We start from the raw sequence: 14,481 nt of genomic DNA, 5'->3' as shown, positions 1-14,481 counted from the left end.
CAAACCAGTAGGTTATAAATGGGTGTCTTTAAATAAAAGAAAACGTAAATAATGAGTTCTTGCGATGTAAGGCACGCATTTTAACATAAAGATTTTTCCCAAATCCCAGCAGTTGATTACGAGGAAACGTATACCCCTGTAGTGGATGCGATAATCTTAGATGTTTAAGCGGCCTCGCAATCTCAGAATGACTTCAGATAAAACAACTTATGGATGTCATCACCGTATACATGTACGAGACAATTGCAAATGACATCTGCATGAAAATCCCTGAAGGATTAAAAATGCTCAAAGCATTATGAAACAATAACCACGTATGTGTTATATATATGAATCTTAAAGGAAACTACTCGTATGTGGTACAGTCGACTATACTCTGAAAAGAGAGGTATAATTTTGATAAAATGAGCTACATCTATTTAACAAGATTTCACTCTTACAGTGATAATGTAAACATCATCGAGAGGGAACTCTCAAACTAAAGAGGAAAATTTTGAATGACCTTTACAAAGTGTAGTTATTCTCAACCTGTAGTTCGAGTATATATGTACTATTTTTGCTCATCAATCTGACTACATCTAGAAGATGTTATATAGAAAAAGCTCATTTATTGAGTACATGAACGATTGTCTGATCGCTTGACATAGAAAAAAATATTTTTATCAACCCCAAGAAAAGGATGTTGAACTACTTAGTCAAGAAGTACCATACTTAATTGTGATCAGAGCGTTGACGTATTTTGCAAACAAGACGACATCTGATATTACGTTCTTGCTAGATGTATTGGTTAGATTACAGTTCTAATCTCAAATGTTGCACTCTTTTTCCCTTCACTAAGTTTTTCCCATTGGGTTTTCTTGGTAAGGTTTTTAACTAGACAACATAACTGATCCAGTAGTATTAGTTTATCTTATAGGCCCCGAAGTACTAATTTAACATCATCATAAATCATGTTGTTAATTATGTATAATGCGTAGTGCACTCTTTTCCTTTAGCTACGGTTTTGTCACATTGGGTTTTCCTCGCATGGTTTAGCGAGGCAGAATTATAAAGCGCATTAAATAATTATTTGCTATATTTACAAACTCGAGACATGGGATAGTTCCACAAGAACAATATGGCGTCCTGGGTTATGATTGATATATATTAGACTCGCATAGAGTTCGATCTCAATCTAGATATAAGTTATGAAGGTCGAAGATTTCAGCATATTTAAGAAGTATGTAGATTAGAGTTGATCAAGAGAAGCTCAAGCTATATTGTATGAAGACAATGTACACAACAACACTCAAATCAAAGAAGACTACGCCAAATATCAAGTCAAGTAATTGTCACAGAAGATTGGATTCAACATCATCAAGTTTACAAGTAAAATTGAGGGGGAATAATGTACCCATAATATACACAGTGTATGTACTCTTTTTCCTTGACTAAGTTTTGTCCCACTGGTTTTTCTTAGTAAGGTTTTAATGAGGCAACATAACTGGTCCTACAGTATCAGTCAGCATCGGTCCTGAAGAATCGTGTAAACATTATCTAGTAGTATAATGTTAACAGTGTATGTGTATTTCTAAATGTCTGAGGGTGAGGGTTATGAATGCAGACATTCAGGCCCATAGGCCAAGCCTGACCCAATGTTAATGGGCTTTAGGGTTGTTGTATTGATCTATATATATGATATATGTACATGAAATACGGTATAATCAAATTTTTTTCTTATGTTTGCTCTCTTGTTTATAACAGATGGTTATTAATAAGCAGAAAAAATAAAACAAATAGCAAGTAAATAAATAAGAGAGATCCATGAAGTTTGTGATTTAATATAATTTTGAAATCACTACGAGCACATTGCGCACGAAACCGCTGACAAGAATAAAAAGAAAATATAGAAAAACTCTAAAAGGCAACCGAAAGAAAATCAATCAAAAAAGTTGTATGATAATGATGTTGTTCGTATGATACCCGTGGTCAGAGATGAGCAAATGGTACTGGGTACCGGTACCGAATTTCCCGAACCGAAAGCTCTTAAGTACCAATTTGTTACCGACTTTTGGCGTTCTTGGTACCGGTTCGCTACCGGTTTTTACCTTCATGTACCTGTACCTGTACTGTAACCGGTATTTTCGGTACCAGTACCGATTCGGTATCGATTGGCACCGAGCTCATCCCTACCCCTAAAACTAAAAAAAAAGAAATCGTTAAAAGTTGAAGAAAATCAACAAAAAAAAGTTGTACGATACCGCTGTTGTTCGTACGGCACCAGTGATCAAGGATGAGGAAATGGTACGGGGTAGCAGTACCGAATTTCCCTAACTAAAAGATTTTCAATATAAATTTGATACTGACTTTTGGCATTTTCTGTACCAGGCTGTTGCCGGTTTTACCTTCATCTACCGTTACCGAATAAGACCGTATCAGTATTCTGATAGAAGGTGGATAAATGAAAAAAAAAAAAAAAAGATTGACACATGGCATGTATTGAATGGTGCAGGTACTATTCATAAGGTTGGTTTTTTAATACATAGATAATATACCGATACCGAATAGGATCGTATCTGTATTCTGATAGAAGATGGATAAATGAAAAAAAAGATTGACACGTGACATGTATTGAATGATACGGTACTATTCATTAGGTTAGTTTTTTAATATATAGATAATCCTCCTAAAGTCTATCAACAATTAGCTATTTGCATTGCAGCCTCGTAAACAAATATATCCTAGCAATACCACCTTGATCATACAACTCATGTACTGATATTAAAAATATTACAACACATTCTGTTACTATGCTATACAGTATACAAGAAGTCAAATATAAACATGATCTGAGTTGGTGTATTTTAACAAAGAGTATAGCAAACACATGTCAACATCCCTTTCATGGAAGCCATATCCGAATCATCTCAAAAGGCTTACCCTCAAACAAGAAAATGAAAGAACCCTATTATTGTTTGGACAATTCTCTATTATAGGTGTTATCATTTGATTTAATTATTTATCTTTAATTTGGTTTATTAGTTACTAGGTTATAATCCCGTGTATTACACGGGTCGAATAAATAAATTTTATATACTAAATAATAAAACAATATATCTTTAAAAACCTCATTTGTTACACGGGTTGAATAAATATAATTTTATATATTAAATAATAAAAACTTATATCTATAAGAACCATATTGTACGGGTTGAATAAATATAATTTTATATACCAAATAAAAAAGTTATATCTTTAAAACCATGTGTATTACACGGGTTGAATAAATGCAATATTGTTTAGCAAATAAATTTAACGAAGTCTCAATAAATTTAACCTTTTATTTAAAACTTGTAAATGTAACGAAGACTCAATACATTTAACCATTTATTTAAAACTTGTAAATGTAGAAATGATAAATAATATTAGTTAATTTTATTTTAAGTTTCGTAAAATCTATTTGATACCAAACTAAACAAAACGTTCAAATATATAGTTAATATCAAGAGTAAATTACGATTTTAGCCTCTGTGCTTATATCACTTTTACCCTTTTAGCCAAAAAATGAATCTTTTAACATCTGAGCCTCCAACGTCTTTTTTTTTCTAATTCTTTTGGCCCCAAATACTAACCCATCCATTTACTTTTAGGGGCCAAAAGGGTTAGAAAAACTGACGTTGGGGTCCAAAAGGGTTAGAAAAAAAGACGTTGAGGGCTCAGATGTTAAAAAAATTCCTTTTAGGGCTAAAATGGTAAAAGTGATATAACCACAGGGGCCAAAATCGTAATTTATTCTAATATCAAATTAGATAACTAAGTTTGAATTTGAAGTAAATAGATAAATATAAAATTAATAATTAAACTAAATAATATTTAGTAGAAGGATTATCTATAATTAATTAGAAAAAATTAAACTAAAACAATAATTATCTATAAGACATGGCCTAATATAATGACAAGTGTCTCAAAAATGGTTTCTTTTATTATATAGTATAGATACAGATTATTAAATTGAGTAAACTGCAATTTTACCCCCTGGGGTTTAAGCCAATTGGCACTCTGACCCTCTCTCTGGAAAATATTGCAATTTGCCCCCCCCCCCTCCCACATTGTTGTTATGTCGCAAGATTACCCCCTGTTGTCAAATAAGTTAACAGATCTGTTAATTGGAATGTGAAATGACTATGTTACCCTTCCTTCTTACACCCTATGGTCTGTTCTACTCTGCAATATTACCCCCTATGTAAAATGACTATATTACCCTTTCTTCTAACCCTCTATAGTTATCTGTATTCTGCAACATTACTCCCCAGTGTTATAGACTGTTCCAAACATTACCCCCTGCAGAAAACAAATCCATTTCCCGTCTAAAAACCTGCTACAAAACACATACCTGCTTCAAATGCAATATAAAAAAGAGATTTGAGATAGCACTTAACAGTATTAACTTGCTGCAAATGCAAAACACATATGGACTTTGGTAAACATAAACACAATTCAAAACCCTATAACATTTAGCAAATGGACTTTGGTAAATGCCTAACTTGCTGCAGCTGCAAATGGTCATTTAACCTATTCAAACATGCTCAAAATGAATATGCTGCACAAATTAACCTGTTCAAACATGCTTAACCTGTTCAAACATGCTCAAAATGTCATTTAACCTTAAAGATCTCACAAATGCACAAATCTACCTGCTGCAACCCTAAAGATCTTGCAGATTGAACAATCTACTATGTTTAAAACCATGAAACATTGAAGATTTGAAACCCATATAAGATTCATATAAAATCTACATGCTGCAACCTTTTGATGATTATTTAGCATTTTATCTACAAATGTTTGTTTTAAGGTCCAGAAATACAAATCCAGTTACATCAAGAACATACATGATACATTACCCTATAGTTGATTTTCATAACAAGTGAAATACAAATCTAGTTAAGATAAAAAAATGCATGTTAATCATAACCATCATTAACATCATTCAGAGTGTTAGATAACACTGCTGATCAAATATCATCATCGGTCATCGTCATTAACATCTAATTTAAGTTAAGTTAACCTACATATTACACAAAACCTACATAACTACTAGAGTAAACATCCGCTCAACTCTCCGGTGGATAATGGAAGTTGAGGACAGGCCTACCAAACATGGAGACCACCAGGTGGACCACCACTGATGAGCTTGATAGGCTCATCGTCAGGTCAACTGTAAAAAAAAAACCAAACATCATAAAATTAACATGGAAATCAGACTAATTGTTAATACCCTGTTTAACATGAGATTAACCAACACTGACACAAATCCGACCCTAACCTTGTTTATAACATGATATTAACTAACACTAACACAAATCGGACCCTGATTAACTAACAATGAATGATTGTACCTGACGTGTGGCGGATCAGGTATCGAATCAGCCAACAAACTAGCGACATTGTCGTCGGTGCTGTGATGATTGCGGGAGAAAATCGCTTTTGTCGAAGCTGTGAAGATCGCCGGAGAAGGTGATGGCCGGATAAGAAGATCGCACTGAACAGGAGTGGAGGAGCGGTGTGGGGAGTGGGGGGGGGGGGTAATAGTGCTTTGATTTACCAATGTATAGGGTGGTGTAATGTATAAGATACAAAAGCATGTTGGAAATGACCTATATACCCTTTGACCATTACTTAATTATGTTGACTGTTAACAAAAGTTGACGGCAGGGGATAATCTTGTGACATAACAACAATATTAGGGGGAGGGGCAAATTGCAATATTTTCTAGGGAGGGGGTCAGAGTGCCAATTGGCTTAAACCCCAGGGGGTAAAATTGCAGTTTACTCTATTAAATTTATAATTTGAATATTATGACAAGACTAAATTAAAAGTTTTGTCCTTTATGTTTACATCAAATGTCAGACGTTGTCCTTTTGGCCAAAAGTTTACAGGCGGTGTCCTTTAACTTGCAAAATCTTGCACGTTTTGTCCTTTAGGCCAAATCTGGTTAGAAATTTCAGTTAAAAAATGTCATGTGCAATGCACATGAGGGTAAAATGGCAATTTCCATCTATACAATCCAAATCTACCACTCTTACCTACCTTCACCTTCACCTTCACTTCTTCGTCAATGTCGACAGTCTCTGATGATAATCCTCTGTTGAACAACTTCGACTTTCCTCCGTATGATACCATCGTCGCTAGTCACATGCGCCCAGGGATGTGTGCCTTGCTGAAGAAGCTTAAGTGTCTGATGGTTTATAAATTTGTGATTATTTCATTGTTGAAGAAGATTGTAAGTGTGGAATTGATTGTCAAGTTGTTGAAGAAGCTTGTAAGTGTGTAATTGATTATTGATTTGTGATTATTTTGTTTGATTGTTGATTTTGGGAAAAACGTTACAGGACGGTGATTTGGTGCAATTGGAGAAAACTGTGGAGCCTCCTTGGCCGAAACTGGTTGAACCGTTGGAGAAGATGATGGATCGGTTGACTGTTGTTTGGGGAGCTGTTAATCATCTCCAGGCTGTTAAGGATACTCCTGAAATATGGTCTGCAATCGAAGAGATTCAGGTTTGTTTTTATTGGTTTTGGTTTGTTTGATAGGGTAGGGAAAACTCACTAAACCCTAAGCATTCATGATATTTTGAAAGATTAATCAATGATTCAGATTCAAGATTCATGTTTGAATTTGTATAGTAGAAGAGGATGGAGATTGTTTGAAGATTGATGAAGAAAGAAGAGAAAAGAAAAAAAAAATGATCGGACAAGAATAAGAGTTGCCGGAGTCTAGCCGGAGAAGATGATCTGAGATCGAATTATCACCAGAAAGTTATAAATGGGGAATTGAAAGGCTTGAGAGGGAAATTACCATTTTACCCTCATGTGCATTGCACTTGACATTTTTTAACTGAGATTTCTAACCAGGTTAGGCCTAAAGGACAAAACGTGCAAGATTTTGAAATGTAAAGAACCCCGCCTGTAAACTTTTGGCTAAAAGGACAGCGCCTGAAATTTGATATAAACAAAAAGGACAAAACTTGTAATTTACTCTTATGGTTATGACAATTATTGTTGTTTTATCATTATCTTATTAACTTATAATTCGGTTTCACCTCTATATTTAAAGAGGTGAATCGAACTTCGAACTTGATAAATATATGAAACACCCTAATTTTTTATGGTATCAGAGCACTATTGTTGCTCTTGAGGACCAAATCATACGTTCTTTTTTTTTTTAACGGTAAATTTGGATCACTGACGGACCACTGGAGTATCATCGTGCCACCAGAGGAACCACCCGATCATATCCATCTCCACTAGCATAACGCCACACCAATTCAGGAGGAAACCCAATAAACATGGGAAAACCCCCTTGTGGGAATCGAACCCAGGACCTATTGGTCCCAAAGCTTTATCCCACCACCAAGATGCCACTAGGCTATAAGGCCATGGCACCAAATCACACGTTCTATTTTTTATTTTGAATTATTTTTCCTTTTACAAGTTAGGCGCCGACTGTTAATCTATAAGAAAAATTGAATAATAAATGCAACAATGAAATGCAAGAATCAAGCACCCAACCTGAATCATGATTGTTCAGTATAATAAACCACGAGTTTGTTAAATTTCCCAACATTCTACATTATTCAAATTCAAATTCAAATTCAAATTCAAATTCAAAGTATAAATCAAAAAACAAATTAGAATGAATAGTATGTTTTATTTATTAATAAATACAACTGTTTAGAAATCTATAATTTTTATATTATAACATCTGATATTTCAAGGGTACGCGTTGTCTCTGCACCAACTCCACATCTTGTGACATCCATGTCACCATTTGACGCATCAAATGGTGTGTGCTTGCCCACCTTGATTTGGGTCACTTTTGATGCTACACTTGATTTATTTTCTTTGTATTTCTCAGCAAGTGAACCATACCATCGAACCATGTTGCTTCCATTACCGAATGCCATATAGACACCACACAGGTACCATGTAGATGCCACCTAGGACCAAGTTTACTTGCTTCACTTGCCAAAATGGTTTTGCAATTTTTTTTATCAAAGTTTAAATTAATAATCTCCTGCTAATGGGGTGGTAGTCCATTGGTAAAGGCAAAGCCTTTAAACATTATGGGAGAAGGAAGTCTTGGGTTCAAGTCCCACCGACAACAGAAATAAAAGAAGTTAGCCGTTCAAAAAAAAAATAATCATAATAATCTCCTTATCTTTTTTCTTCAATTTTTTTTCTTATTAAAAACAATTTAACTAAATATAATTTAGATAAGGATAATAACTCTTTTATTAAATTTTTATTCTCTTTTAAAATAGATTTAGTTAAATTATTTTTTTAATTCTATTAATATTTAATATGCTACATAAGTAAGAAAATTATCTATATATTAAAAAACCAACCTAAAGAATAGTACCGGCACCATTCAATACATGCCACGTGTTAATCTTTTTTTTTTTTCATTTATCCACCTTCTATCAGAATATTGATACGATACGATCCTATTCGGTATCGGTATATTATCTATGTATTAAAAAACCAACCTTATGAATAGTACCTGCACCATTCAATACATGCCACGTGTCAATCTTTTTTTTTTTTTTTTCATTTATCCACCTTCTATCAGAATACTGATACGGTCCTATTCGGTATCGGTAGATGAAGGTAAAACCGGCACCAGCCTGGTACAGAAAATGCCAAAAGTCAGTATCAAATTTATATTGAAAATCTTTTAGTTAGGGAAAAAACCAACCTAATGAATAGTACCGGCACCATTCAATACATGCCACGTGTCAATCTTTTTTTTTTCATTTATCCACCTTCTATCAGAATATTGATACGATCCTATTCGGTATCGGTATATTATCTATGTATTAAAAAGCCAACCTTATGAATAGTACCTGCACCATTCAATACATGCCACGTGTCAATCTTTTTTTTTTTTCATTTATCCACCTTCTATCAGAAACTGATACGGTCCTATTCGGTATCGGTAGATGAAGGTAAAACCGGCACCAGCCTGGTACAGAAAATGCCAAAAGTCAGTATCAAATTTATATTGAAAATCTTTTAGTTAGGGAAATTCGGTACTGCTGCCCGGTACCATTTCCTCATCCTTGATCACTGGTGTCGTACGAACAACAGCGGTATCGTACAACTTTTTTTTGTTGATTTTCTTCAACTTTTAACGATTTCTTTTTTTTTAGTTTCAAGGGTAGGGATGAGCTCGATGCCAATCGAGTTAGTTAATATTCAATTGTTGGATGAAAGGCTAGAGATTTCACACTACTTTTATTCTCATAGCCACATACATCAAATGGAAGATTCTTGATGGTTTACTTTGTTCTTACAATTCGTTAGATCCTACACGTGTCGTTAGTTCCAAACCGGTTCTTAATCTGGCATGATTTGCACTACCAAACCGGTTTCAACCAGGCCCAAACCCTCAGTTCATATATCGATTCCTTTTCTCGTCACTTAAACCAGTTTCAACCTGATTTGATTTGAGGAAAATTGGTTTAAACCCGACCCAGATGATAATTTTCTTTTTTAAATACTGATTTTGGGTACCGGTTTTAACCTGAACCAAACTGGTTTATGATTTGAACCGGTTTCTTCTCAAATCGGTTTTGACCCAAGTTGACTAAACTGATTCGGTTTACAATCCTAAACGTTTTAAATTTTTTTTGATCCACCTCTACTAGGGGTGAGCAAACTTTAACCGTTAACCGAAATTAACTGATAACCGAACCGAATTAACCGATAACTAATATCAATCGACGGTTATGGATAATGGTATTTGATTAACCGATAAGTCGGTTTGAATATGGTTAAAGGTCTCCCATAACTGAATGTTAACTAAACAAATGGAAATGAATTAAGACATCTTTTAAAATATATCCATATTTAAATATATCTATATCTACATAAGAAAACATATACAAAAGCTTTTTAAGGTATATAATTAGTTTTAACATGTTCAAAAATAATTATTGTATAAAATTTGACTTTTATGCATGTGTATGTTTTTTTTTTTTTGTCTTTTTTATTTATAAATATGATTGAAACTAAGACAATAATTGTCTAATATGTTCATTTAGTTTAAATTTAAATGCAAACTGAGATCGGTTAATTAACCGAAATTAACCAAAGCTGAACCATAATCGAATTTCATAACCAATTAACCGAATCGAAGTTTGGTTATGGCTATGATTAAGGAAATTCCATAACCGAAGCTAGCGGTTACAGATATGGTTAAAGGTAAAACCCGAACCGAACCATCATTGCACACCCCTCTCTAGAATTGATTAGTTGAATCAAGAATGAATCATTCAAAAAGTAGAGGTGCATATAAAAACCGAGTACTATACCCTACCCGAAATCGGGTAATAAAAAACCTAGGTATTACAATCTGGTTCCGTACTCGACCCTACCCGCCAGGTATTTATCAAGTCCATATCCTATGATTTGAAACCAGGTCCAACCCGGGAATACACAACCCTACCCGATCAATTCCTCTATAAAATCCGGTTCGCTGCCTGACTCGGGTATTACAATACCCGATTTTTTTTTACATTGTTGACCATACCCAAAACTGATTTCAAACAGGAATCCCATACCAGATTTATGTAAGTCATCAGCAGAAGAATCGCAGAATGTTGTTGGGCTGGGCTAGATTTGGTCCAAAACTAACATAAGAATGGAGCCCAAATAAGAAAAATAAAATGAGGAGTTGAAATGTTGAATGAATCATCTTAAAGTTAAAACATCATAGGACTCTTATCACATTTTGCTCGTTTTAAAATGCTAGGATATTTGTAACTATAATTATAAATGATCACGGTAGTTGTGTCGCTGAGATGCAACTTCATATCATGCTCCCGAGTATCGAATCGGTACAAATCTTTTTTGGGCCACCACCGATTTGATGTGACAATTAATAATGTACATATGCATTGGTCGTTGTCGATTGCACTTGATTTTGTATGACATGTGGTTACCATGTAACTAGCGATTGGACTTGATCAATCAGTTAGCTTAACTATGATTACATGATGTTATGTTTCATAGGCTTTATAGTTTAGATCATCTATAAAGACATATAAGTCTATATAATTTTTTTAAAGCAGTAGCTACTAAACCCAGAGCGTTCTAGCACAATGCACAAATGAGTAGATGTGATCTTTAAACATTTGTCACGCCACATAAAGTTGTTTTGTTTTAGTGAGCTAAATGTGGTGTGCCAAATGTTTGAAGATCATGCCTATTTGGTTGGTATGAATCGCTTAGGTTTACTTGCATCTCATTTGAGAGAGCCTCAATGATTAAGGATAGTCATGCAGCGGTAGCACTTGTACTTACCGCAAACAAGTGGTTAGGAGTTAAGGTCACTCCCTTGATGACTCAACGACAGGACGGATCCCATGACCTGTATCAATAAATGAGACAAAACTACTAGTCCAAAGGAGACCGAGGGGGCCGCGGACAGTGGCGGACCCAGGATTTTTAGACAATGGGGTCCCATTTTTCCGGTGTTCAAATTTTTTGGATCGGTCGTTGTTCGGGTCGGGTCGAGAAACATAATAGAAAACAATATCATAACTAAATTACAAATTTCATTTACTACACTTTCAGCTAAATATAGGTGAGAAAAAATTGAAATAGAAAAAAAATAGAGTGATTAATTTAAAATCAGGTTTAAAAAAAACACAAAAAAATGAAACAAACAAGTATTGAACCAGGTGTAAACAAGGGGTTTTACCACTACACCAGGCTCACTCTCATTGTTATGGGGTCCAACTAAATTATTTTATAGGGTCCATAGAAAATTTTATATACCGCTTCTACTATTTTTTAAAAAAAGATTAGGGTCCGGGGACCCCGTTCCGATTAACGTGGGTCCGCCCCTGGCCGCGGAGGACTTCAAGGCAACCCATGACAAAACGTGCACTGGTTTTAGCTGTCTTACATGTTTAAAAAATTTGAGACAGTTAATTTGGATGTATTAAGTTGTTAGCTATTAATCTATAAATGTTTGGGTTAGTGAAGGAACAACTTTATATGAAATGCATTATAAAGTGATCACCTAAACCATTAAGTATACGCAGCGGCGGAGCCAGTGTATAAGGAGGGGTAGCCAGACGACCCCTCAACTCCGTCTCTGTAGTATAACAATACTCTTCAATTCCGTCTACGTAGTGTAAAATTTTTAGTTTTTTATACAAATGATACCCCTGATCCCAAAAATAAATGGGTACCCCTGAATTTTTTAGCTAGATGCGCCATTGATATAAGGATTCCCATAAAAAGAATATGTTTCCCGATAACGATGGTAGGTCAAACACGACTCCAAGTCTAGATTTCAAGTAATTCACTTTTTAATTTTGTTGTAATGTCATCAAACTTTGCATGGTTTGTGTTAGGATAATAAGTTATAACTAGAATTATCACCCGCCGCAATACGACGGAGAATGCGTTAGTTATCTATCATATTAGATGAAAGACAAATGTTTCTTACATGACGGCGAGCCTGTGTGTAAAACATATAAAATAATAACTGAGTCGATCTATGACCCACGCATTGCAACAGACCTATCAAACGAAGAAAAATAGACGTGTTGTGACGGGCCTGTCAAACAGGATAAAGTAGATGAAAAATGTTGAACTCCACACGCACGTTGTGCCATGTTAACTCGGAAAATCTAGAACGAAACGTTAAACACAAAACTTGCGATACATGAAAAGTATATGGGTCAAAGTTGCAAAAGTTGAAAAGCTTTAGGTTAAAAGTAAAAAAAAAATCAAAGTAGTTAAATCGTAAAAGATGGAAATTTTTGAATTAGAAATGAGAGTCCAAATTAATCAAAGGGGTTAAATTGTATAAGATGGAAACTTTTGAAGTAGAAGTGAAAAATCAAATTAATCAAGGGGGTTAAATTACCAAAGATTAAAACCTTAAACTAAAATTGTCAAAGATTGATACTTTAGGGTTAAAAAGGGAAAATTCCAATTTTTTTTGAAACACTCCCAAAGCTAAAAGTACAACACATGTATGCACAAAGAAGTTGCTAATTTATAGGTTTATAATATAATAATTATAAGAGTAAACTGCAATTTTACACCCTGTGGTTAGGGGTGATTGGCACCCTTACCCCCCCCTAAGGAAATAATTGCAATTTTATCCCCCACTGTTTGCTGTTATGTTGCAACCTTACCCCCCCCCCCCCGGCCTCAAATTTGTTGACTAATCTGTTGACTATAACTTGAAATGACTATAATGCCCTTTCATATTTACCCCCTGTGTTTTGTGCACTCTGTGATATTACCCCCTGCCACCACTGCCACCGCCATTCACCACCACAACCACCACTGCCACCTCCAGCCACCACCACAACTTAATATCCCTTTCATATATAACACCACCACTACTTCCGTCACCGGAAACCTGCAACTCCGGTCATCTTCTCCAACGACTGCCACCTCCAGCCACCACCACCACCACAACCACCACTGTCAGCTCTAGCCAAACCGAAGCTGCTGCTGAGTCAGCTAAGCTTCTGTCCACTTCGTTCATGGGTTTGTTCACATGATCCATCACATTAATCATCTTGAAATTGAAAAAAAAAAAGATTACCAGTAGTTTCTGTAAGATAAACACAACAGTTAATTCATATAACAAACCATAAAAATCAATTCTAAAAAAAATTACAAAATCTTGAATTTTTAGTTTGATTTTTAGACATAACGTTACATAAAATAAACCCAACAGTTAATTCATGTAATCAATCATTTACAAAATCTTGAATTTTTAGTGTAATTACAAGAAATAAGGAAACATCAGATACATGAAGTGTAACTTCTGTAAAACCACAAAGACAATAAAATCTTGAATTTTTAGTGTGATTTCAAGAAATAACAAGACATGACATACTTGAACTCGTATAATTTGTGTAAAACCACAAAGACAAGAAACCCACCGGTTAATCCATGTAACCAATCATAAAGATGAATTCTTGACAGACAAACAAAGAAACAGAGCAATTAAAACTGAAGGTCCATTAAAGCAAGAAGAAATATGAATTGTAGAGAGAGAGAGATTGGGTGGGTGAGTGGGGGTGTTTGTTATAGTGACTGACTAGAAGGGCTTGTTGCCGACCAGACGGTGGCATATAACAGACAAATGTGAATTGTAGAGAGAGAGATTGGGTGGGTGAGTGGGGGTGTTTGTTATAGATTCCACCAAATTACCAGAGCCCCAAGTATTTCGGTACAGACTCTATCCATATTTATTAAATGAGTAAACTGCAATTTGTATAAGGCTATAGGGTGTGGTCATGACCCTCATGACCACCATGACCCTCCATATAGGTACCACATCATCCATCTTTAATTCATTATTCAAAACCACTACCCTAAGGGTGTGGTCATGACCCAAACCACTAACCCCTTTATTTTTTTAAATTTGTTTTTGTCTTAAAATTATCAAATGGGAGGGTCGTGG

General features: G+C 34.9%; 1 long non-coding RNA gene across 1 annotated transcript; it reads right to left on the bottom strand.

Moving 5' to 3' along the window:
* Window positions 1–10,007: 10,007 nt before the first annotated feature.
* On the bottom strand, window positions 10,008–14,245 carry LOC118483327. Its single transcript, XR_004870349.1, has 3 exons — window positions 13,958–14,245; window positions 11,343–13,623; window positions 10,008–10,669 (listed from the first exon to the last, which is right to left on the bottom strand). It is a non-coding gene; the product is annotated as an uncharacterized LOC118483327 (long non-coding RNA).
* Between the last annotated feature and the right edge of the window lie 236 nt (window positions 14,246–14,481).

The sequence above is a fragment of the Helianthus annuus genome, chromosome 10 (assembly GCF_002127325.2).
Source record: "Helianthus annuus cultivar XRQ/B chromosome 10, HanXRQr2.0-SUNRISE, whole genome shotgun sequence".
Classification (NCBI taxonomy): domain Eukaryota; kingdom Viridiplantae; phylum Streptophyta; class Magnoliopsida; order Asterales; family Asteraceae; genus Helianthus; species Helianthus annuus.
Note: the sequence above shows the minus strand (reverse complement) of the source record. Positions and strands in the feature narration are given on the sequence as shown.